Source organism: Channa argus, unplaced genomic scaffold (genome assembly GCF_033026475.1).
Source record: "Channa argus isolate prfri unplaced genomic scaffold, Channa argus male v1.0 Contig030, whole genome shotgun sequence".
In the NCBI taxonomy this organism is placed as follows: Eukaryota; Metazoa; Chordata; class Actinopteri; order Anabantiformes; family Channidae; genus Channa; species Channa argus.
In genome coordinates this window covers 96,825-121,527 of record NW_027125249.1, presented here as the reverse complement: position 1 = coordinate 121,527, position 24,703 = coordinate 96,825, and the positions used below count along the sequence as shown (strand labels likewise).

The window sequence follows — 24,703 nt, the reverse complement described above, 5'->3', positions numbered from 1 at the left end:
TCTCTTGTTTTCACATTAGGGAGTTAGGGTTAGCGACTATCTTTTGGTTTGTTTATTTCTATCAGGCTAGCTAGCACTTTCTGTGGGAAATGGCTTATTTTGTTTATTATGTTGGCCTTGGTTCGCCCTGAGTTGTAGTGTCATGTTTTGTTTGACACTTTCTTTCGTTTAAAATAAATATCATTCTGTTGGAACATCTCAATCCTGGATTTTGGTTTGGGGATCGGAGAGGGAACATGCAAATTTATCTTTGTATGTTTCACCCTGACCCCCTAGACAGGGGCGTAACAGACCAGTACAGTTATAGTACTTTGTACTTTGCCACATTTATCTTCTTCTTAGCAAGTGTCATGCATTCTGCTTCTCTAGCGTTTTTAAGAGCTGTTGATGATGTCAAATGCATGTTACGGCCACACCGCTCTCTAAGCGTCCGATCTCGGCAGCCAAATAGGGCCGGGCCTGGTTAGTACTTGGTAGGAAGACCGCCTGGGAATACCAGGTGCTGTAAGCTTTTTTGCTTGGGTTTACGGGCAGCTCAAGCTGGTGTTACTGCCTATTTATTCATAGAAATTGTTCTATATTTTCATCAAATTTTGTTCTTTCATTGCTGTTTTGCTACTTTATTGGTTTGTCAACCATCGTGCTTCATTACTAGTAGACCATGTTACGGTCCTGGCCATATGTGTTGTTTTTATTTTCTTGTTCTTATAGGTGCCCTGCCTGATTGGCCGGATTTGGGGGAAGTACAGGAAGCTGATTGGTCCATCCTACACTTCCTGGAGTTTTAAAAGTACGGTTCCCAACAGCTAGCGAGGCTCTTTCTGGCAGCAGCACCTGTTTGCTGTTCTTGGTTTCCAAATCTTATTTAGCATTTTTGAATTGTTAGGTTTTGTGCCGTGGTTTTGTTTATAAATTGTATATTTTGTAAATAGTATTAAATCTGTAGGGGTGGACTGCCATTTTCTTTTGATTGTTTTCTCTTGTTTTCACATTAGGGAGTTAGGGTTAGCGACTATCTTTTGGTTTGTTTATTTCTATCAGGCTAGCTAGCACTTTCTGTGGGAAATGGCTTATTTTGTTTATTATGTTGGCCTTGGTTCGCCCTGAGTTGTAGTGTCATGTTTTGTTTGACACTTTCTTTCGTTTAAAATAAATATCATTCTGTTGGAACATCTCAATCCTGGATTTTGGTTTGAGGATCGGAGAGGGAACATGCAAATTTATCTTTGTATGTTTCACCCTGACCCCCTAGACAGGGGCGTAACAGACCAGTACAGTTATAGTACTTTGCCACATTTATCTTCTTCTTAGCAAGTGTCATGCATTCTGCTTCTCTAGCGTTTTTAAGAGCTGTTGATGATGTCAAATGCATGTTACGGCCACACCGCTCTCTAAGCGCCCGATCTCGTCTGATCTCGGCAGCCAAATAGGGCCGGGCCTGGTTAGTACTTGGTAGGAAGACCGCCTGGGAATACCAGGTGCTGTAAGCTTTTTTGCTTGGGTTTACGGGCAGCTCAAGCTGGTGTTACTGCCTATTTATTCATAGAAATTGTTCTATATTTTCATCAAATTTTGTTCTTTCATTGCTGTTTTGCTACTTTATTGGTTTGTCAACCATCGTGCTTCATTACTAGTAGACCATGTTACGGTCCTGGCCATATGTGTTGTTTTTATTTTCTTGTTCTTATAGGTGCCCTGCCTGATTGGCCGGATTTGGGGGAAGTACAGGAAGCTGATTGGTCCATCCTACACTTCCTGGAGTTTTAAAAGTACGGTTCCCAACAGCTAGCGAGGCTCTTTCTGGCAGCAGCACCTGTTTGCTGTTCTTGGTTTCCAAATCTTATTTAGCATTTTTGAATTGTTAGGTTTTGTGCCGTGGTTTTGTTTATAAATTGTATATTTTGTAAATAGTATTAAATCTGTAGGGGTGGACTGCCATTTTCTTTTGATTGTTTTCTCTTGTTTTCACATTAGGGAGTTAGGGTTAGCGACTATCTTTTGGTTTGTTTATTTCTATCAGGCTAGCTAGCACTTTCTGTGGGAAATGGCTTATTTTGTTTATTATGTTGGCCTTGGTTCGCCCTGAGTTGTAGTGTCATGTTTTGTTTGACACTTTCTTTCGTTTAAAATAAATATCATTCTGTTGGAACATCTCGATTCTGGATTTTGGTTTGGGGATCGGAGAGGGAACATGCTAATTTATCTTTGTATGTTGCACCCTGACCCCCTAGACAGGGGCGTAACAGACCAGTACAGTTATAGTACTTTGTACTTTGCCACATTTATCTTCTTCTTAGCAAGTGTCATGCATTCTGCTTCTCCAGCGTTTTTAAGAGCTGTTGATGATGTCAAATGCAGCTTACGGCCACACCGCTCTCTGAGCGCCCGATCTCGTCCGATCTCAGCAGCCAAATAGGGCCGGGCCTGGTTAGTACTTGGTAGGAAGACCGCCTGGGAATACCAGGTGCTGTAAGCTTTTTTGCTTGGGTTTACGGGCAGCACAAGCTGGTGTTACTGCCTATTTATTCATAGAAATTGTTCTATATTTTCATCAAATTTTGTTCTTTCATTGCTGTTTTGCTACTTTATTGGTTTGTCAACCATCGTGCTTCATTACTAGTAGACCATGTTACGGTCCTGGCCATATGTGTTGTTTTTATTTTCTTGTTCTTATAGGTGCCCTGCCTGATTGGCCGGATTTGGGGGAAGTACAGGAAGCTGATTGGTCCATCCTACACTTCCTGGAGTTTTAAAAGTACGGTTCCCAACAGCTAGCGAGGCTCTTTCTGGCAGCAGCACCTGTTTGCTGTTCTTGGTTTCCAAACCTTATTTAGCATTTTTGAATTGTTAGGTTTTGTGCCGTGGTTTTGTTTATAAATTGTATATTTTGTAAATAGTATTAAATCTGTAGGGGTGGACTGCCATTTTTCTTTTGATTGTTTTCTCTTGTTTTCGCATTAGGGAGTTAGGGTTAGCGACTGTCTTTTGGTTTGTTTCTTTCTATCAGGCTAGCTAGCACTTTCTGTGGGAAATGGCTTATTTTGTTTATTATGTTGGCCTTGGTTCGCCCTGAGTTGTAGTGTCATGTTTTGTTTGACACTTTCTTTCGTTTAAAATAAATATCATTCTGTTGGAACATCTCAATCCTGGATTTTGGTTTGGGGATCGGAGAGGGAACATGCAAATTTATCTTTGTATGTTTCACCCTGACCCCCTCGACAGGGGCGTAACAGACCAGTACAGTTATAGTACTTTGTACTTTGCCACATTTATCTTCTTCTTAGCAAGTGTCATGCATTCTGCTTCTCTAGCGTTTTTAAGAGCTGTTGATGATATCAAATGCATGTTACGGCCACACCGCTCTCTAAGCGCCCGATCTCGTCCGATCTCGGCAGCCAAATAAGGCTGGGCCTGGTTAGTACTTGGTAGGAAGACCGCCTGGGAATACCAGGTGCTGTAAGCTTTTTTGCTTGGGTTTACGGGCAGCTCAAGCTGGTGTTACTGCCTATTTATTCATAGAAATTGTTCTATATTTTCATCAAATTTTGTTCTTTCATTGCTGTTTTGCTACTTTATTGGTTTGTCAACCATCGTGCTTCATTACTAGTAGACCATGTTACGGTCCTGGCCATATGTGTTGTTTTTATTTTCTTGTTCTTATAGGTGCCCTGCCTGATTGGCCGGATTTGGGGGAAGTACAGGAAGCTGATTGGTCCATCCTACACTTCCTGGAGTTTTAAAAGTACGGTTCCCAACAGCTAGCGAGGCTCTTTCTGGCAGCAGCACCTGTTTGCTGTTCTTGGTTTCCAAATCTTATTTAGCATTTTTGAATTGTTAGGTTTTGTGCCGTGGTTTTGTTTATAAATTGTATATTTTGTAAATAGTATTAAATCTGTAGGGGTGGACTGCCATTTTCTTTTGATTGTTTTCTCTTGTTTTCACATTAGGGAGTTAGGGTTAGCGACTATCTTTTGGTTTGTTTATTTCTATCAGGCTAGCTAGCACTTTCTGTGGGAAATGGCTTATTTTGTTTATTATGTTGGCCTTGGTTCGCCCTGAGTTGTAGTGTCATGTTTTGTTTGACACTTTCTTTCGTTTAAAATAAATATCATTCTGTTGGAACATCTCAATCCTGGATTTTGGTTTGAGGATCGGAGAGGGAACATGCAAATTTATCTTTGTATGTTTCACCCTGACCCCCTAGACAGGGGCGTAACAGACCAGTACAGTTATAGTACTTTGTACTTTGCCACATTTATCTTCTTCTTAGCAAGTGTCATGCATTCTGCTTCTCTAGCGTTTTTAAGAGCTGTTGATAATGTCAAACGCAGCTTACGGCCACACCGCTCTCTAAGCGCCCGATCTCGTCCGATCTCGGCAGCCAAATAGAGCCGGGCCTGGTTAGTACTTGGTAGGAAGACCGCCTGGGAATACCAGGTGCTGTAAGCTTTTTTGCTTGGGTTTACGGGCAGCTCAAGCTGGTGTTACTGCCTATTTATTCATAGAAATTGTTCTATATTTTCATCAAATTTTGTTCTTTCATTGCTGTTTTGCTACTTTATTGGTTTGTCAACCATCGTGCTTCATTACTAGTAGACCATGTTACGGTCATGGCCATATGTGTTGTTTTTATTTGCTTGTTCTTATAGGTGCCCTGCCTGATTGGCCGGATTTGGGGGAAGTACAGGAAGCTGATTGGTCCATCCTACACTTCCTGGAGTTTTAAAAGTACGGTTCCCAACAGCTAGCGAGGCTCTTTCTGGCAGCAGCACCTGTTTGCTGTTCTTAGTTTCCAAATCTTATTTAGCATTTTTGAATTGTTAGGTTTTGTGCCGTGGTTTTGTTTATAAATTGTATATTTTGTAAATAGTATTAAATCTGTAGGGGTGGACTGCCATTTTTCTTTTGATTGTTTTCTCTTGTTTTCACATTAGGGAGTTAGGGTTAGCGACTATCTTTTGGTTTGTTTATTTCTATCAGGCTAGCTAGCACTTTCTGTGGGAAATGGCTTATTTTGTTTATTATGTTGGCCTTGGTTCGCCCTGAGTTGTAGTGTCATGTTTTATTTGACACTTTCTTTCGTTTAAAATAAATATCATTCTGTTGGAACATCTCGATTCTGGATTTTGGTTTGGGGATCGGAGAGGGAACATGCTAATTTATCTTTGTATGTTGCACCCTGACCCCCTAGACAGGGGCGTAACAGACCAGTACAGTTATAGTACTTTGTACTTTGCCACATTTATCTTCTTCTTAGCAAGTGTCATGCATTCTGCTTCTCCAGCGTTTTTAAGAGCTGTTGATGATGTCAAATGCAGCTTACGGCCACACCGCTCTCTGAGCGCCCGATCTCGTCTGATCTCAGCAGCCAAATAGGGCCGGGCCTGGTTAGTACTTGGTAGGAAGACCGCCTGGGAATACCAGGTGCTGTAAGCTTTTTTGCTTGGGTTTACGGGCAGCACAAGCTGGTGTTACTGCCTATTTATTCATAGAAATTGTTCTATATTTTCATCAAATTTTGTTCTTTCATTGCTGTTTTGCTACTTTATTGGTTTGTCAACCATCGTGCTTCATTACTAGTAGACCATGTTACGGTCCTGGCCATATGTGTTGTTTTTATTTTCTTGTTCTTATAGGTGCCCTGCCTGATTGGCCGGATTTGGGGGAAGTACAGGAAGCTGATTGGTCCATCCTACACTTCCTGGAGTTTTAAAAGTACGGTTCCCAACAGCTAGCGAGGCTCTTTCTGGCAGCAGCACCTGTTTGCTGTTCTTGGTTTCCAAACCTTATTTAGCATTTTTGAATTGTTAGGTTTTGTGCCGTGGTTTTGTTTATAAATTGTATATTTTGTAAATAGTATTAAATCTGTAGGGGTGGACTGCCATTTTTCTTTTGATTGTTTTCTCTTGTTTTCGCATTAGGGAGTTAGGGTTAGCGACTGTCTTTTGGTTTGTTTCTTTCTATCAGGCTAGCTAGCACTTTCTGTGGGAAATGGCTTATTTTGTTTATTATGTTGGCCTTGGTTCGCCCTGAGTTGTAGTGTCATGTTTTGTTTGACACTTTCTTTCGTTTAAAATAAATATCATTCTGTTGGAACATCTCGATTCTGGATTTTGGTTTGGGGATCGGAGAGGGAACATGCTAATTTATCTTTGTATGTTGCACCCTGACCCCCTAGACAGGGGCGTAACAGACCAGTACAGTTATAGTACTTTGTACTTTGCCACATTTATCTTCTTCTTAGCAAGTGTCATGCATTCTGCTTCTCCAGCGTTTTTAAGAGCTGTTGATGATGTCAAATGCAGCTTACGGCCACACCGCTCTCTGAGCGCCCGATCTCGTCCGATCTCGGCAGCCAAATAGGGCCGGGCCTGGTTAGTACTTGGTAGGAAGACCGCCTGGGAATACCAGGTGCTGTAAGCTTTTTTGCTTGGGTTTACGGGCAGCTCAAGCTGGTGTTACTGCCTATTTATTCATAGAAATTGTTCTATATTTTCATCAAATTTTGTTCTTTCATTGCTGTTTTGCTACTTTATTGGTTTGTCAACCATCGTGCTTCATTACTAGTAGACCATGTTACGGTCCTGGCCATATGTGTTGTTTTTATTTTGTTGTTCTTATAGGTGCCCTGCCTGATTGGCCGGATTTGGGGGAAGTACAGGATGCTGATTGGTCCATCCTACACTTCCTGGAGTTTTAAATGTACGGTTCCCAACAGCTAGCGAGGCTCTTTCTGGCAGCAGCACCTGTTTGCTGTTCTTGGTTTCCAAATCTTATTTAGCATTTTTGAATTGTTAGGTTTTGTGCCGTGGTTTTGTTTATAAATTGTATATTTTGTAAATAGTATTAAATCTGTAGGGGTGAACTGCCATTTTCTTTGGACTGTTTTCACATTAGGGAGTTAGGGTTAGCGACTGTCTTTTGGTTTGTTTCTTTCTATCAGGCTAGCTAGCACTTTCTGTGGGAAATGGCTTATTTTGTTTATTATGTTGGCCTTGGTTCGCCCTGAGTTGTAGTGTCATGTTTTGTTTGACACTTTCTTTCGTTTAAAATAAATATCATTCTGTTGGAACATCTCGATCCTGGATTTTGGTTTGGGGATCGGAGAGGGAACATGCTAATTTATCTTTGTATGTTGCACCCTGACCCCCTAGAAAGGGGCGTAACAGACCAGTACAGTTATAGTAGTTTGTACTTTGCCACATTTATCTTCTTCTTAGCAAGTGTCATGCATTCTGCTTCTCCAGCGTTTTTAAGAGCTGTTGATGATATCAAATGCAGCTTACGGCCACACCGCTCTCTAAGCGCCCGATCTCGTCCGATCTCGGCAGCCAAATAGAGCCGGGCCTGGTTAGTACTTGGTAGGACGACCGCCTGGGAATACCAGGTGCTGTAAGCTTTTTTGCTTGGGTTTACGGGCAGCACAAGCTGGTGTTACTGCCTATTTATTCATAGAAATTGTTCTATATTTTCATCAAATTTTGTTCTTTCATTGCTGTTTTGCTACTTTATTGGTTTGCCAACCATCGTGCTTCATTACTAGTAGACCATGTTACGGTCCTGGCCATATGTGTTGTTTTTATTTTCTTGTTCTTATAGGTGCCCTGCCTGATTGGCTGGATTGGGGGGCAGTACAGGAAGCTGATTGGTCCATCCTACACTTCCTGGAGTTTTAAAAGTATGGTTCCCAACAGCTAGCGAGGCTCTTTCTGGCATCAGCACCTGATTGCTTTTCTTGGTTTCTAAACCTTATTTAGCATTTTTGAATTGTTAGGTTTTGTGCCGTGGTTTTGTTTATAAATTGTATATTTTGTAAATAGTATTAAATCTGTAGGGGTGAACTGCCATTTTCTTTGGACTGTTTTCACATTAGGGAGTTAGGGTTAGCGACTGTCTTTTGGTTTGTTTCTTTCTATCAGGCTAGCTAGCACTTTCTGTGGGAAATGGCTTATTTTGTTTATTATGTTGGCCTTGGTTCGCCCTGAGTTGTAGTGTCATGTTTTGTTTGACACTTTCTTTCGTTTAAAATAAATATCATTCTGTTGGAACATCTCGATCCTGGATTTTGGTTTGGGGATCGGAGAGGGAACATGCTAATTTATCTTTGTATGTTGCACCCTGACCCCCTAGAAAGGGGCGTAACAGACCAGTACAGTTATAGTAGTTTGTACTTTGCCACATTTATCTTCTTCTTAGCAAGTGTCATGCATTCTGCTTCTCCAGCGTTTTTAAGAGCTGTTGATGATATCAAATGCAGCTTACGGCCACACCGCTCTCTAAGCGCCCGATCTCGTCCGATCTCGGCAGCCAAATAGAGCCGGGCCTGGTTAGTACTTGGTAGGACGACCGCCTGGGAATACCAGGTGCTGTAAGCTTTTTTGCTTGGGTTTACGGGCAGCACAAGCTGGTGTTACTGCCTATTTATTCATAGAAATTGTTCTATATTTTCATCAAATTTTGTTCTTTCATTGCTGTTTTGCTACTTTATTGGTTTGCCAACCATCGTGCTTCATTACTAGTAGACCATGTTACGGTCCTGGCCATATGTGTTGTTTTTATTTTCTTGTTCTTATAGGTGCCCTGCCTGATTGGCTGGATTGGGGGGCAGTACAGGAAGCTGATTGGTCCATCCTACACTTCCTGGAGTTTTAAAAGTATGGTTCCCAACAGCTAGCGAGGCTCTTTCTGGCATCAGCACCTGATTGCTTTTCTTGGTTTCTAAACCTTATTTAGCATTTTTGAATTGTTAGGTTTTGTGCCGTGGTTTTGTTTATAAATTGTATATTTTGTAAATAGTATTAAATCTGTAGGGGTGGACTGCCATTTTTCTTTTGATTGTTTTCTCTTGTTTTCACATTAGGGAGTTAGGGTTAGCGACTGTCTTTTGGTTTGTTTCTTTCTATCAGGCTAGCTAGCACTTTCTGTGGGAAATGGCTTATTTTGTTTATTATGTTGGCCTTGGTTCGCCCTGAGTTGTAGTGTCATGTTTTGTTTGACACTTTCTTTCGTTTAAAATAAATATCATTCTGTTGGAACATCTCAATCCTGGATTTTAGTTTGGGGATCGGAGAGGGAACATGCAAATTTTATCTTTGTATGTTTCACCCTGACCCCCTAGACAGGGGCGTAAAAGACCAGTACAGTTATAGTACTTTGTACTTTGCCACATTTATCTTCTTCTTAGCAAGTGTCATGCATTCTGCTTCTCCAGCGTTTTTAAGAGCTGTTGATGATGTCAAATGCAGCTTCCGGCCACACCGCTCTATGAGCGCCCGATCTCGTCCGATCTCGGCAGCCAAATAGGGCCGGGCCTGGTTAGTACTTGGTAGGAAGACCGCCTGGGAATACCAGGTGCTGTAAGCTTTTTTGCTTGGGTTTACGGGCAGCACAAGCTGGTGTTACTGCCTATTTATTCATAGAAATTGTTCTATATTTTCATCAAATTTTGTTCTTTCATTGCTGTTTTGCTACTTTATTGGTTTGTCAACCATCGTGCTTCATTACTAGTAGACCATGTTACGGTCCTGGCCATATGTGTTGTTTTTATTTTCTTGTTCTTATAGGTGCCCTGCCTGATTGGCCGGATTTGGGGGAAGTACAGGAAGCTGATTGGTCCATCCTACACTTCCTGGAGTTTTAAAAGTACGGTTCCCAACAGCTAGGGAGACTCTTTCTGGCAGCAGCACCTGTTTGCTGTTCTTGGTTTCCAAACCTTATTTAGCATTTTTGAATTGTTAGGTTTTGTGCCGTGGTTTTGTTTATAAATTGTATATTTTGTAAATAGTATTAAATCTGTAGGGGTTGACTGCCATTTTTCTTTTGATTGTTTTCTCTTGTTTTCGCATTAGGGAGTTAGGGTTAGCGACTGTCTTTTGGTTTGTTTCTTTCTATCAGGCTAGCTAGCACTTTCTGTGGGAAATGGCTTATTTTGTTTATTATGTTGGCCTTGGTTCGCCCTGAGTTGTAGTGTCATGTTTTGTTTGACACTTTCTTTCGTTTAAAATAAATATCATTCTGTTGGAACATCTCAATCCTGGATTTTGGTTTGGGGATCGGAGAGGGAACATGCAAATTTATCTTTGTATGTTTCACCCTGACCCCCTAGACAGGGGCGTAACAGACCAGTACAGTTATAGTACTTTGTACTTTGCCACATTTATCTTCTTCTTAGCAAGTGTCATGCATTCTGCTTCTCTAGCGTTTTTAAGAGCTGTTGATGATATCAAATGCATGTTACGGCCACACCGCTCTCTAAGCGCCCGATCTCGTCCGATCTCGGCAGCCAAATAGGGCCGGGCCTGGTTAGTACTTGGTAGGAAGACCGCCTGGGAATACCAGGTGCTGTAAGCTTTTTTGCTTGGGTTTACGGGCAGCTCAAGCTGGTGTTACTGCCTATTTATTCATAGAAATTGTTCTATATTTTCATCAAATTTTGTTCTTTCATTGCTGTTTTGCTACTTTATTGGTTTGTCAACCATCGTGCTTCATTACTAGTAGACCATGTTACGGTCCTGGCCATATGTGTTGTTTTTATTTTCTTGTTCTTATAGGTGCCCTGCCTGATTGGCCGGATTTGGGGGAAGTACAGGAAGCTGATTGGTCCATCCTACACTTCCTGGAGTTTTAAAAGTACGGTTCCCAACAGCTAGCGAGGCTCTTTCTGGCAGCAGCACCTGTTTGCTGTTCTTGGTTTCCAAATCTTATTTAGCATTTTTGAATTGTTAGGTTTTGTGCCGTGGTTTTGTTTATAAATTGTATATTTTGTAAATAGTATTAAATCTGTAGGGGTGGACTGCCATTTTCTTTTGATTGTTTTCTCTTGTTTTCACATTAGGGAGTTAGGGTTAGCGACTATCTTTTGGTTTGTTTATTTCTATCAGGCTAGCTAGCACTTTCTGTGGGAAATGGCTTATTTTGTTTATTATGTTGGCCTTGGTTCGCCCTGAGTTGTAGTGTCATGTTTTGTTTGACACTTTCTTTCGTTTAAAATAAATATCATTCTGTTGGAACATCTCAATCCTGGATTTTGGTTTGAGGATCGGAGAGGGAACATGCAAATTTATCTTTGTATGTTTCACCCTGACCCCCTAGACAGGGGCGTAACAGACCAGTACAGTTATAGTACTTTGTACTTTGCCACATTTATCTTCTTCTTAGCAAGTGTCATGCATTCTGCTTCTCTAGCGTTTTTAAGAGCTGTTGATAATGTCAAACGCAGCTTACGGCCACACCGCTCTCTAAGCGCCCGATCTCGTCCGATCTCGGCAGCCAAATAGAGCCGGGCCTGGTTAGTACTTGGTAGGAAGACCGCCTGGGAATACCAGGTGCTGTAAGCTTTTTTGCTTGGGTTTACGGGCAGCTCAAGCTGGTGTTACTGCCTATTTATTCATAGAAATTGTTCTATATTTTCATCAAATTTTGTTCTTTCATTGCTGTTTTGCTACTTTATTGGTTTGTCAACCATCGTGCTTCATTACTAGTAGACCATGTTACGGTCCTGGCCATATGTGTTGTTTTTATTTTCTTGTTCTTATAGGTGCCCTGCCTGATTGGCCGGATTTGGGGGAAGTACAGGAAGCTGATTGGTCCATCCTACACTTCCTGGAGTTTTAAAAGTACGGTTCCCAACAGCTAGCGAGGCTCTTTCTGGCAGCAGCACCTGTTTGCTGTTCTTAGTTTCCAAATCTTATTTAGCATTTTTGAATTGTTAGGTTTTGTGCCGTGGTTTTGTTTATAAATTGTATATTTTGTAAATAGTATTAAATCTGTAGGGGTGGACTGCCATTTTTCTTTTGATTGTTTTCTCTTGTTTTCACATTAGGGAGTTAGGGTTAGCGACTATCTTTTGGTTTGTTTATTTCTATCAGGCTAGCTAGCACTTTCTGTGGGAAATGGCTTATTTTGTTTATTATGTTGGCCTTGGTTCGCCCTGAGTTGTAGTGTCATGTTTTGTTTGACACTTTCTTTCGTTTAAAATAAATATCATTCTGTTGGAACATCTCAATCCTGGATTTTGGTTTGAGGATCGGAGAGGGAACATGCAAATTTATCTTTGTATGTTTCACCCTGACCCCCTAGACAGGGGCTTAACAGACCAGTACAGTTATAGTACTTTGTACTTTGCCACATTTATCTTCTTCTTAGCAAGTGTCATGCATTCTGCTTCTCTAGCGTTTTTAAGAGCTGTTGATAATGTCAAATGCAGCTTACGGCCACACCGCTCTCTAAGCGCCCGATCTCGTCCGATCTCGGCAGCCAAATAGAGCCGGGCCTGGTTAGTACTTGGTAGGAAGACCGCCTGGGAATACCAGGTGCTGTAAGCTTTTTTGCTTGGGTTTACGGGCAGCTCAAGCTGGTGTTACTGCCTATTTATTCATAGAAATTGTTCTATATTTTCATCAAATTTTGTTCTTTCATTGCTGTTTTGCTACTTTATTGGTTTGTCAACCATCGTGCTTCATTACTAGTAGACCATGTTACGGTCATGGCCATATGTGTTGTTTTTATTTTCTTGTTCTTATAGGTGCCCTGCCTGATTGGCCGGATTTGGGGGAAGTACAGGAAGCTGATTGGTCCATCCTACACTTCCTGGAGTTTTAAAAGTACGGTTCCCAACAGCTAGCGAGGCTCTTTCTGGCAGCAGCACCTGTTTGCTGTTCTTAGTTTCCAAATCTTATTTAGCATTTTTGAATTGTTAGGTTTTGTGCCGTGGTTTTGTTTATAAATTGTATATTTTGTAAATAGTATTAAATCTGTAGGGGTGGACTGCCATTTTTCTTTTGATTGTTTTCTCTTGTTTTCACATTATAGGGAGTTAGGGTTAGCGACTATCTTTTGGTTTGTTTATTTCTATCAGGCTAGCTAGCACTTTCTGTGGGAAATGGCTTATTTTGTTTATTATGTTGGCCTTGGTTCGCCCTGAGTTGTAGTGTCATGTTTTGTTTGACACTTTCTTTCGTTTAAAATAAATATCATTCTGTTGGAACATCTCGATTCTGGATTTTGGTTTGGGGATCGGAGAGGGAACATGCTAATTTATCTTTGTATGTTGCACCCTGACCCCCTAGACAGGGGCGTAACAGACCAGTACAGTTATAGTACTTTGTACTTTGCCACATTTATCTTCTTCTTAGCAAGTGTCATGCATTCTGCTTCTCCAGCGTTTTTAAGAGCTGTTGATGATGTCAAATGCAGCTTCCGGCCACACCGCTCTCTGAGCGCCCGATCTCGTCCGATCTCGGCAGCCAAATACGGCCGGGCCTGGTTAGTACTTGGTAGGAAGACCGCCTGGGAATACCAGGTGCTGTAAGCTTTTTTGCTTGGGTTTACGGGCAGCTCAAGCTGGTGTTACTGCCTATTTATTCATAGAAATTGTTCTATATTTTCATCAAATTTTGTTCTTTCATTGCTGTTTTGCTACTTTATTGGTTTGTCAACCATCGTGCTTCATTACTAGTAGACCATGTTACGGTCCTGGCCATATGTGTTGTTTTTTTTTTCTTGTTCTTATAGGTGCCCTGCCAGATTGGCCGGATTTGGGGGAAGTACAGGAAGCTGATTGGTCCATCCTACACTTGCTGGAGTTTTAAAAGTACGGTTCCCAACAGCTAGCGAGGCTCTTTCTGGCAGTAGCACCTGTTTGCTGTTCTTGGTTTCCAAATCTTATTTAGCATTTTTGAATTGTTAGGTTTTGTGCCGTGGTTTTGTTTATAAATTGTATATTTTGTAAATAGTATTAAATCTGTAGGGGTGGACTGCCATTTTCTTTTGATTGTTTTCTCTTGTTTTCACATTAGGGAGTTAGGGTTAGCGATTGTCTTTTGGTTTGTTTATTTCTATCAGGCTAGCTAGCACTTTCTGTGGGAAATGGCTTATTTTGTTTATTATGTTGGCCTTGGTTCGCCCTGAGTTGTAGTGTCATGTTTTGTTTGACACTTTCTTTCGTTTAAAATAAATATCATTCTGTTGGAACATCTCGATCCTGGATTTTGGTTTGGGGATCGGAGAGGGAACATGCTAATTTATCTTTGTATGTTGCACCCTGAGCCCCTAGACAGGGGCGTAACAGACCAGTACAGTTATAGTACTTTGTACTTTGCCACATTTATCTTCTTCTTAGCAAGTGTCATGCATTCTGCTTCTCCAGCGTTTTTAAGAGCTGTTGATGATGTCAAATGCAGCTTACGGCCACACCGCTCTCTAAGCGCCCGATCTCGTCCGATCTCGGCAGCCAAATAGAGCCGGGCCTGGTTAGTACTTGGTAGGAAGACCGCCTGGGAATACCAGGTGCTGTAAGCTTTTTTGCTTGGGTTTACGGGCAGCACAAGCTGGTGTTACTGCCTATTTATTCATAGAAATTGTTCTATATCTTCATCAAATTTTGTTCTTTCATTGCTGTTTTGCTACTTTATTGGTTTGCCAACCATCGTGCTTCATTACTAGTAGACCATGTTACGGTCCTGGCCATATGTGTTGTTTTTATTTTCTTGTTCTTATAGGTGCCCTGCCTGATTGGCCGGATTGGGGGGCAGTACAGGAAGCTGATTGGTCCATCCTACACTTCCTGGAGTTTTAAAAGTACGGTTCCCAACAGCTAGCGAGGCTCTTTCTGGCATCAGCACCTGTTTGCTGTTCTTGGTTTCCAAACCTTATTTAGCATTTTTGAATTGTTAGGTTTTGTGCCGTGGTTTTGTTTATAAATTGTATATTTTGTAAATAGTATTAAATCTGTAGGGGTGAACTGCCATTTTCTTTGGACTGTTTTCACATTAGGGAGTTAGGGTTAGCGACTGTCTTTTGGTTTGTTTATTTCTATCAGGCTAGCTAGCACTTTCTGTGGGAAATGGCTTATTTTGTTTATTATGTTGGCCTTGGTTCGCCCTGAGTTGTAGTGTCATGTTTTATTTGACACTTTCTTTTGTTTAAAATAAATATCATTCTGTTGGAACATCTCGATCCTGGATTTTGGTTTGGGGATCGGAGAGGGAACATTCTAATTTATCTTTGTATGTTGCACCCTGACCCCCTAGACAGGGGCGTAACAGACCAGTACAGTTATAGTACTTTGTACTTTGCCACATTTATCTTCTTCTTAGCAAGTGTCATGCATTCTGCTTCTCCAGCGTTTTTAAGAGCTGTTGATGATGTCAAATGCAGCTTACGGCCACACCGCTCTCTAAGCGCCCGATCTCGTCCGATCTCGGCAGCCAAATAGAGCTTGGCCTGGTTAGTACTTGGTAGGAAGACCGCCTGGGAATACCAGGTGCTGTAAGCTTTTTTGCTTGGGTTTACGGGCAGCACAAGCTGGTGTTACTGCCTATTTATTCATAGAAATTGTTCTATATTTTCATCAAATTTTGTTCTTTCATTTCTGTTTTGCTACTTTATTGGTTTGTCAACCATCGTGCTTCATTACTAATAGACCATGTTACGGTCCTGGCCACATGTGTTGTTTTTATTTTCTTGTTCTTATAGGTGCCCTGCCTGATTGGCCGGATTGGGGGGCAGTACAGGAAGCTGATTGGTCCATCCTACACTTGCTGGAATTTTAAAAGTACGGTTCCCAACAGCTAGCGAGGCTCTTTCTGGCATCAGCACCTGTTTGCTGTTCTTGGTTTCCAAACCTTATTTAGCATTTTTGAATTGTTAGGTTTTGTGCCGTGGTTTTGTTTATAAATTGTGTATTTTGTAAATAGTATTAAATCTGTAGGGGTGAACAGCCATTTTCTTTTGATTGTTTTCTCTTGTTTTCACATTAGGGAGTTAGGGTTAGCGACTGTCTTTTGGTTTGTTTATTTCTATCAGGCTAGCTAGCACTTTCTGTGGGAAATGGCTTATTTTGTTTATTATGTTGGCCTTGGTTCGCCCTGAGTTGTAGTGTCATGTTTTGTTTGACACTTTCTTTCGTTTAAAATAAATATCATTCTGTTGGAACATCTCGATCCTGGATTTTGGTTTGGGGATCGGAGAGGGAACATGCTAATTTATCTTTGTATGTAGCACCCTGAGCCCCTAGACAGGGGCGTAACAGACCAGTACAGTTATAGTACTTTGTACTTTGCCACATTTATCTTCTTCTTAGCAAGTGTCATGCATTCTGCTTCTCTAGCGTTTTTAAGAGCTGTTGATGATGTCAAATGCAGCTTACGGCCACACCGCTCTCTAAGCGCCCGATCTCGCCCGATCTCGGCAGCCAAATAGAGCCGGGCCTGGTTAGTACTTGGTAGGAAGACCGCCTGGGAATACCAGGTGCTGTAAGCTTTTTTGCTTGGGTTTACGGGCAGCTCAAGCTGGTGTTACTGCCTATTTATTCATAGAAATTGTTCTATATTTTCATCAAATTTTGTTCTTTCATTGCTGTTTTGCTACTTTATTGGTTTGTCAACCATTGTGCTTCATTACTAGTAGACCATGTTACGGTCCTGGCCATATGTGTTGTTTTTTTTTTCTTGTTCTTATAGGTGCCCTGCCAGATTGGCCGGATTTGGGGGAAGTACAGGAAGCTGATTGGTCCATCCTACACTTGCTGGAGTTTTAAAAGTACGGTTCCCAACATCTAGCGAGGCTCTTTCTGGCAGTAGCACCTGTTTGCTGTTCTTGGTTTCCAAATCTTATTTAGCATTTTTGAATTGTTAGGTTTTGTGCCGTGGTTTTGTTTATAAATTGTATATTTTGTAAATAGTATTAAATCTGTAGGGGTGGACTGCCATTTTCTTTTGATTGTTTTCTCTTGTTTTCACATTAGGGAGTTAGGGTTAGCGACTGTCTTTTGGTTTGTTTATTTCTATCAGGCTAGCTAGCACTTTCTGTGGGAAATGGCTTATTTTGTTTATTATGTTGGCCTTGGATCGCCCTGAGTTGTAGTGTCATGTTTTGTTTGACACTTTCTTTCGTTTAAAATAAATATCATTCTGTTGGAACATCTCGATCCTGGATTTTGGTTTGGGGATCGGAGAGGGAACATGCAAATTTATCTTTGTATGTTTCACCCTGACCCCCTAGACAGGGGCGTAACAGACCAGTACAGTTATAGTACTTTGTACTTTGCCACATTTATCTTCTTCTTAGCAAGTGTCATGCATTCTGCTTCTCCAGCGTTTTTAAGAGCTGTTGATGATGTCAAATGCAGCTTCCGGCCACACCGCTCTCTAAGCGCCCGATCTCGTCCGATCTCGGCAGCCAAATAGAGCCGGGCCTGGTTAGTACTTGGTAGGAAGACCGCCTGGGAATACCAGGTGCTGTAAGCTTTTTTGCTTGGGTTTACGGGCAGCTCAAGCTGGTGTTACTGCCTATTTATTCATAGAAATTGTTCTATATTTTCATCAAATTTTGTTCTTTCATTGCTGTTTTGCTACTTTATTGGTTTGTCAACCATCGTGCTTCATTACTAGTAGACCATGTTACGGTCATGGCCATATGTGTTGTTTTTATTTTCTTGTTCTTATAGGTGCCCTGCCTGATTGGCCGGATTTGGGGGAAGTACAGGAAGCTGATTGGTCCATCCTACACTTGCTGGAGTTTTAAAAGTACGGTTCCCAACAGCTAGCGAGGCTCTTTCTGGCATCAGCACCTGTTTGCTGTTCTTGGTTTCCAAACCTTATTTAGCATTTTTGAATTGTTAGGTTTTGTGCCGTGGTTTTGTTTATAAATTGTATATTTTGTAAATAGTATTAAATCTGTAGGGGTGAACAGCCATTTTCTTTTGATTGTTTTCTCTTGTTTTCACATTAGGGAGTTAGGGTTAGTGACTGTCTTTTGGTTTGTTTATTTCTATCAGGCTAGCTAGCACTTTCTGTGGGAAATGGCTTATTTTGTTTATTATGTTGGCCTTGGTTCGCCCTGAGTTGTAGTGTCATGTTTTGTTTGACACTTTCTTTCGTTTAAAATAAATATCATTCTGTTGGAACATCTCGATCCTGGATTTTGGTTTGGGGATCGGAGAGGGAACATGCTAATTTATCTTTGTATGTTGCACCCTGACCCCCTAGAAAGGGGCGTAACAGACCAGTACAGTTATAGTACTTTGTACTTTGACACATTTATCTTCTTCTTAGCAAGTGTCATGCATTCTGCTTCTCCAGCGTTTTTAAGAGCTGTTGATGATATCAAATGCATGTTACGGCCACACCGCTCTCTAAGCGCCCGATCTCGTCCGATCTCGGCAGCCAAATAGGGCAGGGCCTGGTTAGTACTTGGTAGGAAGACCGCCTGGGAATACCAGGTGCTGTAAGCTTTTTTGCTTGGGTTTACGGGCAGCTCAAGCTGGTGTTACTGCCTATTTATTCATAGAAATTGTTCTATATTTTCATCAAATTTTGTTCTTTCATTGCTGTTTTGCTACTTTATTGGTTTGCCAACCATCGTGCTTCATTACTAGTAGACCATGTTACGGTCCTGGCCATATGTGTTGTTTTTATTTTCTTGTTCTTATAGGTGCCCTGCCTGATTGGCCGGATTGGGGGGCAGTACAGGAAGCTGATTGGTCCATCCTACACTTCCTGGAGTTTTAAAAGTACGGTTCCCAACAGCTAGCGAGGCTCTTTCTGGCATCAGCACCTGTTTGCTGTTCTTGGTTTCCAAACCTTATTTAGCATTTTTGAATTGTTATGTTTTGTGCCGTGGTTTTGTTTATAAATTGTGTATTTTGTAAATAGTATTAAATCTGTAGGGGTGAACAGCCATTTTCTTTTGATTGTTTTCTCTTGTTTTCACATTAGGGAGTTAGGGTTAGCGACTGTCTTTTGGTTTGTTTATTTCTATCAGGCTAGCTAGCACTTTCTGTGGGAAATGGCTTATTTTGTTTATTATGTTGGCCTTGGTTCGCCCTGAGTTGTAGTGTCATGTTTTGTTTGACACCTTCTTTCGTTTAAAATAAATATCATTCTGTTGGAACATCTCGATCCTGGATTTTGGTTTGGGGATCGGAGAGGGAACATGCTAATTTTTCTTTGTATGTTGCACCCTGAGCCCCTAGACAGGGGCGTAACAGACCAGTACAGTTATAGTACTTTGTACTTTGCCACATTTATCTTCTTCTTAGCAAGTGTCATGCATTCTGCTTCTCCAGCGTTTTTAAGAGCTGTTGATGATGTCAAATGCAGCTTACAGCCACACCGCTCTCTAAGAGCCGGATCTCGCCCGATCTCGGCAGCCAAATAGAGCCGGGCCTGGTTAGTACTTGGTAGGAAGACCGCCTGGGAATACCAGGTGCTGTAAGCTTTTTTGCTTGGGTTTACGGGCAGCTCAAGCTGGTGTTACTGCCTATTTATTCATAGAAATTGTTCTATATTTTCATCAAATTTTGTTCTTTCATTGCTGTTTTGCTACTTTATTGGTTTGTCAACCATCGTGCTTCATTACTAGTAGACCATGTTACGGTCCTGGCCATATGTGTTGTTTTTTTTTTTCTTGTTCTTATAGGTGCCCTGCCTGATTGGCCGGATTTGGGGGAAGTACAGGAAGCTGATTGGTCCATCCTACACTTCCTGGAGTTTTAAAAGTACGGTTCCCAACAGCTAGCGAGGCTCTTTCTGGCAGCAGCACCTGTTTGCTGTTCTTGGTTTCCAAATCTTATTTAGCATTTTTGAATTGTTAGGTTTTGTGCCGTGGTTTTGTTTATAAATTGTATATTTTCTAAATAGTATTAAATCTGTAGGGGTGAACTGCCATTTTCTTTGGACTGTTTTCACATTAGGGAGTTAGGGTTAGCGACTGTCTTTTGGTTTGTTTCTTTCTATCAGGCTAGCTAGCACTTTCTGTGGGAAATGGCTTATTTTGTTTATTATGTTGGCCTTGGTTCGCCCTGAGTTGTAGTGTCATGTTTTGTTTGACACTTTCTTTCGTTTAAAATAAATATCATTCTGTTGGAACATCTCAATCCTGGATTTTGGTTTGGGGATCGGAGAGGGAACATGCAAATTTATCTTTGTATGTTTCACCCTGACCCCCTAGACAGGGGCGTAACAGACCAGTACAGTTATAGTACTTTGTACTTTGCCACATTTATCTTCTTCTTAGCAAGTGTCATGCATTCTGCTTCTCTAGCGTTTTTAAGAGCTGTTGATGATGTCAAATGCATGTTACGGCCACACCGCTCTCTAAGCGCCCGATCTCGTCCGATCTGGGCAGCCAAATAGGGCCGGGCCTGGTTAGTACTTGGTAGGAAGACCGCCTGGGAATACCAGGTGCTGTAAGCTTTTTTGCTTGGGTTTACGGGCAGCTCAAGCTGGTGTTACTGCCTATTTATTCATAGAAATTGTTCTATATTTTCATCAAATTTCGTTCTTTCATTGCTGTTTTGCTACTTTATTGGTTTGTCAACCATCGTGCTTCATTACTAGTAGACCATGTTACGGTCCTGGCCATATGTGTTGTTTTTATTTTCTTGTTCTTATAGGTGCCCTGCCTGATTGGCTGGATTGGGGGGCAGTACAGGAAGCTGATTGGTCCATCCTACACTTCCTGGAGTTTTAAAAGTATGGTTCCCAACAGCTAGCGAGGCTCTTTCTGGCATCAGCACCTGTTTGCTGTTCTTGGTTTCCAAACCTTATTTAGCATTTTTGAATTGTTAGGTTTTGTGCCGTGGTTTTGTTTATAAATTGTATATTTTGTAAATAGTATTAAATCTGTAGGGGTGGACTGCCATTTTTCTTTTGATTGTTTTCTCTTGTTTTCACATTAGGGAGTTAGGGTTAGCGACTGTCTTTTGGTTTGTTTATTTCTATCAGGCTAGCTAGCACTTTCTGTGGGAAATGGCTTATTTTATTTATTATGTTGGCCTTGGTTCGCCCTGAGTTGTAGTGTCATGTTTTGTTTGACACTTTCTTTCGTTTAAAATAAATATCATTCTGTTGGAACATCTCGATCCTGGATTTTGGTTTGGGGATCGGAGAGGGAACATGCTAATTTATCTTTGTATGTTGCACCCTGACCCCCTAGAAAGGGGCGTAACAGACCAGTACAGTTATAGTAGTTTGTACTTTGCCACATTTATCTTCTTCTTAGCAAGTGTCATGCATTCTGCTTCTCCAGCGTTTTTAAGAGCTGTTGATGATATCAAATGCAGCTTACGGCCACACCGCTCTCTAAGCGCCCGATCTCGTCCGATCTCGGCAGCCAAATAGAGCCGGGCCTGGTTAGTACTTGGTAGGAAGACCGCCTGGGAATACCAGGTGCTGTAAGCTTTTTTGCTTGGGTTTACGGGCAGCACAAGCTGGTGTTACTGCCTATTTATTCATAGAAATTGTTCTATATTTTCATCAAATTTTGTTCTTTCATTGCTGTTTTGCTACTTTATTGGTTTGCCAACCATCGTGCTTCATTACTAGTAGACCATGTTACGGTCCTGGCCATATGTGTTGTTTTTATTTTCTTGTTCTTATAGGTGCCCTGCCTGATTGGCTGGATTGGGGGGCAGTACAGGAAGCTGATTGGTCCATCCTACACTTCCTGGAGTTTTAAAAGTATGGTTCCCAACAGCTAGCGAGGCTCTTTCTGGCATCAGCACCTGTTTGCTGTTCTTGGTTTCCAAACCTTATTTAGCATTTTTGAATTGTTAGGTTTTGTGCCGTGGTTTTGTTTATAAATTGTATATTTTGTAAATAGTATTAAATCTGTAGGGGTGGACTGCCATTTTTCTTTTGATTGTTTACTCTTGTTTTCACATTAGGGAGTTAGGGTTAGCGACTGTCTTTTGGTTTGTTTCTTTCTATCAGGCTAGCTAGCACTTTCTGTGGGAAATGGCTTATTTTGTTTATTATGTTGGCCTTGGTTCGCCCTGAGTTGTAGTGTCATGTTTTGTTTGACACTTTCTTTCGTTTAAAATAAATATCATTCTGTTGGAACATCTCAATCCTGGATTTTGGTTTGAGGATCGGAGAGGGAACATGCAAATTTATCTTTGTATGTTTCACCCTGACCCCCTAGACAGGGGCGTAACAGACCAGTACAGTTATAGTACTTTGTACTTTGCCACATTTATCTTCTTCTTAGCAAGTGTCATGCATTCTGCTTCTCTAGCGTTTTTAAGAGCTGTTGATAATGTCAAATGCAGCTTACGGCCACACCGCTCTCTAAGCGCCCGATCTCGTCCGATCTCGGCAGCCAAATAGAGCCGGGCCTGGTTAGTACTTGGTAGGAAGACCGCCTGGGAATACCAGGTGCTGTAAGCTTTTTTGCTTGGGTTTACGGGCAGCTCAAGCTGGTGTTACTGCCTATTTATTCATAGAAATTGTTCTATATTTTCATCAAATTTTGTTCTTTCATTGCTGTTTTGCTACTTTATTGGTTTGTCAACCATCGTGCTTCATTACTAGTAGACCATGTTACGGTCATGGCCATATGTGTTGTTTTTATTTTCTTGTTCTTATAGGTGCCCTGCCTGATTGGCCGGATTTGGGGGAAGTACAGGAAGCTGATTGGTCCATCCTACACTTCCTGGAGTTTTAAAAGTACGGTTCCCAACAGCTAGCGAGGCTCTTTCTGGCAGCAGCACCTGTTTGCTGTTCTTAGTTTCCAAATCTTATTTAGCATTTTTGAATTGTTAGGTTTTGTGCCGTGGTTTTGTTTATAAATTGTATATTTTGTAAATAGTATTAAATCTGTAGGGGTGGACTGCCATTTTTCTTTTGATTGTTTTCTCTTGTTTTCACATTAGGGAGTTAGGGTTAGCGACTATCTTTTGGTTTGTTTATTTCTATCAGGCTAGCTAGCACTTTCTGTGGGAAATGGCTTATTTTGTTTATTATGTTGGCCTTGGTTCGCCCTGAGTTGTAGTGTCATGTTTTGTTTGACACTTTCTTTCGTTTAAAATAAATATCATTCTGTTGGAACATCTCGATTCTGGATTTTGGTTTGGGGATCGGAGAGGGAACATGCTAATTTATCTTTGTATGTTGCACCCTGACCCCCTAGACAGGGGCGTAACAGACCAGTACAGTTATAGTACTTTGTACTTTGCCACATTTATCTTCTTCTTAGCAAGTGTCATGCATTCTGCTTCTCCAGCGTTTTTAAGAGCTGTTGATGATGTCAAATGCAGCTTACGGCCACACCGCTCTCTGAGCGCCCGATCTCGTCCGATCTCGGCAGCCAAATAGGGCCGGGCCTGGTTAGTACTTGGTAGGAAGACCGCCTGGGAATACCAGGTGCTGTAAGCTTTTTTGCTTGGGTTTACGGGCAGCTCAAGCTGGTGTTACTGCCTATTTATTCATAGAAATTGTTCTATATTTTCATCAAATTTTGTTCTTTCATTGCTGTTTTGCTACTTTATTGGTTTGTCAACCATCGTGCTTCATTACTAGTAGACCATGTTACGGTCCTGGCCATATGTGTTGTTTTTATTTTCTTGTTCTTATAGGTGCCGTGCCTGATTGGCCGGATTTGGGGGAAGTACAGTAAGCTGATTGGTCCATCCTACACTTCCTGGAGTTTTAAATGTACGGTTCCCAACAGCTAGCGAGGCTCTTTCTGGCAGCAGCACCTGTTTGCTGTTCTTGGTTTCCAAATCTTATTTAGCATTTTTGAATTGTTAGGTTTTGTGCCGTGGTTTTGTTTATAAATTGTATATTTTGTAAATAGTATTAAATCTGTAGGGGTGAACTGCCATTTTCTTTGGACTGTTTTCACATTAGGGAGTTAGGGTTAGCGACTGTCTTTTGGTTTGTTTCTTTCTATCAGGCTAGCTAGCACTTTCTGTGGGAAATGGCTTATTTTGTTTATTATGTTGGCCTTGGTTCGCCCTGAGTTGTAGTGTCATGTTTTGTTTGACACTTTCTTTCGTTTAAAATAAATATCATTCTGTTGGAACATCTCAATCCTGGATTTTGGTTTGGGGATCGGAGAGGGAACATGCAAATTTATCTTTGTATGTTTCACCCTGACCCCCTAGACAGGGGCGTAACAGACCAGTACAGTTATAGTACTTTGTACTTTGCCACATTTATCTTCTTCTTAGCAAGTGTCATGCATTCTGCTTCTCTAGCGTTTTTAAGAGCTGTTGATGATGTCAAATGCATGTTACGGCCACACCGCTCTCTAAGCGCCCGATCTCGTCCGATCTCGGCAGCCAAATAGGGCCGGGCCTGGTTAGTACTTGGTAGGAAGACCGCCTGGGAATACCAGGTGCTGTAAGCTTTTTTGCTTGGGTTTACGGGCAGCTCAAGCTGGTGTTACTGCCTATTTATTCATAGAAATTGTTCTATATTTTCATCAAATTTCGTTCTTTCATTGCTGTTTTGCTACTTTATTGGTTTGTCAACCATCGTGCTTCATTACTAGTAGACCATGTTACGGTCCTGGCCATATGTGTTGTTTTTATTTTCTTGTTCTTATAGGTGCCCTGCCTGATTGGCCGGATTTGGGGGAAGTACAGGAAGCTGATTGGTCCATCCTACACTTCCTGGAGTTTTAAATGTACGGTTCCCAACAGCTAGCGAGGCTCTTTCTGGCAGCAGCACCTGTTTGCTGTTCTTGGTTTCCAAATCTTATTTAGCATTTTTGAATTGTTAGGTTTTGTGCCGTGGTTTTGTTTATAAATTGTATATTTTGTAAATAGTATTAAATCTGTAGGGGTGAACTGCCATTTTCTTTGGACTGTTTTCACATTAGGGAGTTAGGGTTAGCGACTGTCTTTTGGTTTGTTTCTTTCTATCAGGCTAGCTAGCACTTTCTGTGGGAAATGGCTTATTTTGTTTATTATGTTGGC

At 41.3% G+C, this 24,703-nt stretch overlaps 24 pseudogenes; all 24 read left to right on the top strand.

Moving 5' to 3' along the window:
• Positions 1 to 1,371: 1,371 nt before the first annotated feature.
• Positions 1,372 to 1,490, top strand: LOC137116230 (5S ribosomal RNA; annotated as a pseudogene).
• Positions 1,491 to 2,357: 867 nt separating this feature from the next.
• Positions 2,358 to 2,476, top strand: LOC137116213 (5S ribosomal RNA; annotated as a pseudogene).
• Positions 2,477 to 3,344: 868 nt separating this feature from the next.
• Positions 3,345 to 3,463, top strand: LOC137116267 (5S ribosomal RNA; annotated as a pseudogene).
• An 867-nt stretch (positions 3,464 to 4,330) lies between these two features.
• Positions 4,331 to 4,449, top strand: LOC137115826 (5S ribosomal RNA; annotated as a pseudogene).
• Positions 4,450 to 5,317: 868 nt separating this feature from the next.
• LOC137116236 (5S ribosomal RNA) lies at positions 5,318 to 5,436 on the top strand (annotated as a pseudogene).
• Positions 5,437 to 6,304: 868 nt separating this feature from the next.
• On the top strand, positions 6,305 to 6,423 carry LOC137116015 (5S ribosomal RNA; annotated as a pseudogene).
• An 857-nt stretch (positions 6,424 to 7,280) lies between these two features.
• On the top strand, positions 7,281 to 7,399 carry LOC137115944 (5S ribosomal RNA; annotated as a pseudogene).
• An 857-nt stretch (positions 7,400 to 8,256) lies between these two features.
• Positions 8,257 to 8,375, top strand: LOC137115942 (5S ribosomal RNA; annotated as a pseudogene).
• Positions 8,376 to 9,244: 869 nt separating this feature from the next.
• Positions 9,245 to 9,363, top strand: LOC137116073 (5S ribosomal RNA; annotated as a pseudogene).
• Positions 9,364 to 10,231: 868 nt separating this feature from the next.
• LOC137116132 (5S ribosomal RNA) lies at positions 10,232 to 10,350 on the top strand (annotated as a pseudogene).
• Positions 10,351 to 11,217: 867 nt separating this feature from the next.
• Positions 11,218 to 11,336, top strand: LOC137115825 (5S ribosomal RNA; annotated as a pseudogene).
• An 868-nt stretch (positions 11,337 to 12,204) lies between these two features.
• On the top strand, positions 12,205 to 12,323 carry LOC137115824 (5S ribosomal RNA; annotated as a pseudogene).
• An 870-nt stretch (positions 12,324 to 13,193) lies between these two features.
• LOC137116295 (5S ribosomal RNA) lies at positions 13,194 to 13,312 on the top strand (annotated as a pseudogene).
• Positions 13,313 to 14,179: 867 nt separating this feature from the next.
• Positions 14,180 to 14,298, top strand: LOC137115823 (5S ribosomal RNA; annotated as a pseudogene).
• Positions 14,299 to 15,155: 857 nt separating this feature from the next.
• Positions 15,156 to 15,274, top strand: LOC137116052 (5S ribosomal RNA; annotated as a pseudogene).
• An 867-nt stretch (positions 15,275 to 16,141) lies between these two features.
• LOC137116033 (5S ribosomal RNA) lies at positions 16,142 to 16,260 on the top strand (annotated as a pseudogene).
• Positions 16,261 to 17,127: 867 nt separating this feature from the next.
• LOC137116072 (5S ribosomal RNA) lies at positions 17,128 to 17,246 on the top strand (annotated as a pseudogene).
• An 867-nt stretch (positions 17,247 to 18,113) lies between these two features.
• On the top strand, positions 18,114 to 18,232 carry LOC137116112 (5S ribosomal RNA; annotated as a pseudogene).
• Positions 18,233 to 19,099: 867 nt separating this feature from the next.
• LOC137116318 (5S ribosomal RNA) lies at positions 19,100 to 19,218 on the top strand (annotated as a pseudogene).
• An 858-nt stretch (positions 19,219 to 20,076) lies between these two features.
• LOC137116327 (5S ribosomal RNA) lies at positions 20,077 to 20,195 on the top strand (annotated as a pseudogene).
• An 868-nt stretch (positions 20,196 to 21,063) lies between these two features.
• LOC137115822 (5S ribosomal RNA) lies at positions 21,064 to 21,182 on the top strand (annotated as a pseudogene).
• Positions 21,183 to 22,050: 868 nt separating this feature from the next.
• LOC137115821 (5S ribosomal RNA) lies at positions 22,051 to 22,169 on the top strand (annotated as a pseudogene).
• An 868-nt stretch (positions 22,170 to 23,037) lies between these two features.
• Positions 23,038 to 23,156, top strand: LOC137116014 (5S ribosomal RNA; annotated as a pseudogene).
• An 857-nt stretch (positions 23,157 to 24,013) lies between these two features.
• LOC137116131 (5S ribosomal RNA) lies at positions 24,014 to 24,132 on the top strand (annotated as a pseudogene).
• Positions 24,133 to 24,703: the final 571 nt, after the last annotated feature.